Below are 2,041 nucleotides of genomic sequence, written 5' to 3'. Positions count from 1 at the left end.
AGAGTTCCCAGTATAAGAAATGAGCAGGTTTGTACATGGCCCCTTCCCAACTGAGCTGGACAAAAATGGGGGGAAACGTTTCCGGTCATGGGGAAATTGAACACCCTGGCTTCAAATGAGCTCTTTCTTTTTCAATTCCCTGCTGAGAATTTATATATCCACCTAGATATACAGATTCAGAATCTATTTTTAATAAATCCCCAGTTAATAATTTAATTTCCACCCCAGATATACTGGATTGGATCTTTAAAATATCTATTTTCTTTCAGTATATCTGGGGTGGAGAGGCAAATTCTCAGCAGGAGTGGGACATAAATGAACCAGTTCATGAGCAATCACCTTGAACTATTGGCCTCTCTGCCTACAAGCTCACGCTTTATAATTCACCTTCCACACAGTCACAGTAAGATTTTTTCCATAGAAAACTTAATAGCTTCCCCTTGTCTTCGAGATAAAGTCAAATTCCTTAACTAGGGTTTCAAGGCTCTGTGTTCTTTGACCTTACTGACTTTCATTCTTTATCCCATTATCACTTCCCTCCCGCCTTATCCTTCTTCTCATCTCTATAGCTTGCTGATTATACCACACTTCTAATACAACATTGTAACAAAGGGGAGAAATTGTTGAAAATTATACAGGCACCGCTAAGAATAGTAGCCCTGATCCAAAAGTCATTTTTCCCATGGGACACAAGTGTCTCCCAGTTTTTTCCTTAATGGCACAAGAAAACTTCTCTACTGATTACAGAGACATGTTTCAACATGCTTCAGATGGAATAAACCCGTGCATGTATTAATTGAACCCTAGTAGCAATATTTTAAAAAACTTATTCTTGTAACATCAGTTAACGAAGAGACAGAATTGCTGAGCTGCATCAGTTTCGATCATTTTATAGGTGCTGCTTGTGCAATGAAGGAGCCTGGGTGGCACAGTGAACCACACGTTGGGCTGCTGCGTGCAAGGTCAACCGTTCAAAACCACCAGCTGCTCTGCAAGAGAAAATGAGAGTTGCTACTCAGATAAAGAGTTACAGTCTCAGAAACCCTCGGGCCAGTATATATAATATTCCACCCTATCCTAGAGGGTCACTGTGAGACATAATCCACTCAATGGCCATGCCTCCCCAACCCCACCCTCCAACCTCCTCATGCAGTAGTAATGATGTTAAGGGTCATTCAATCTTAAGTAACTATTTATCTCATTGTAATTTCAGTATTCTTTCTTTCTTCCCTTTTTTTTTTTTTGAGTCCACAGGTAGAATCATTAAAAACAGGATATATTTAGTCAAAACTCATGTAAGATATATAAAATATGATGTACAAAAACATCTTCTAACCCATAGGCTATTCCATAGCCAACGTAATATCATTATTTATTGAAAGAGTAGGTTTTTACATTAAGGACATATAATTCTTGGGTGGGGGTTAGGTTCAGAATAGGCTTTAATACTATGTGTATTAATACATTAAAGCCATTTCTAAAAGAAAAGTCTTTAGTTGTATTGTGAGTTTCCTTGATGGAGGGACGTATGTTTCTTATAGCTAGAGTAGAACATCAGCAATATTCTTATGTAAACCTTGTAGTAATTCTTTTAGTTGATTATGTCCTACGTAGTTTCCATGAGATTCTGGATCAACAGCAGTCCGGAAACTTCCTAAGTGTCTACATAGGAGTTTGGGAATCTGGATTCAGAATAGCAATATCCATGTTCAAAGTAATATAGCCTTCTTGTAAATCGAATACAGAGATTATTAGCCGTGTTTCTACCAAGTCAGCAAAGTAGAAACTTATTGGTAGATGACAAAATTTAATTGGCCATAATTAACTTAAAATAATAGTATTTCTAAAGAAAGACCTGATATGAATTAATTGCAAAACTCTTACAGAGCCAAATGAAATTAATTTTTTAAAATTAGACCAAACTCTCTTAAACCTAATGATAAAGAATTGCTGTAGACCTTTTAGAAACTGAAGCTTCCTATTTGCGCTAGGATGGATAAGCTTAAGGAGCCCAGATGGGGCAGGGTGTGTGTGTTGGGCC

The sequence above is a fragment of the Echinops telfairi genome, unplaced genomic scaffold (assembly GCF_000313985.2).
Source record: "Echinops telfairi isolate 266 unplaced genomic scaffold, ASM31398v2 ScPeMD7_7410;HRSCAF=8448, whole genome shotgun sequence".
NCBI lineage: Eukaryota > Metazoa > Chordata > Mammalia > Afrosoricida > Tenrecidae > Echinops > Echinops telfairi.
This window is presented reverse-complemented; position numbering follows the sequence as displayed.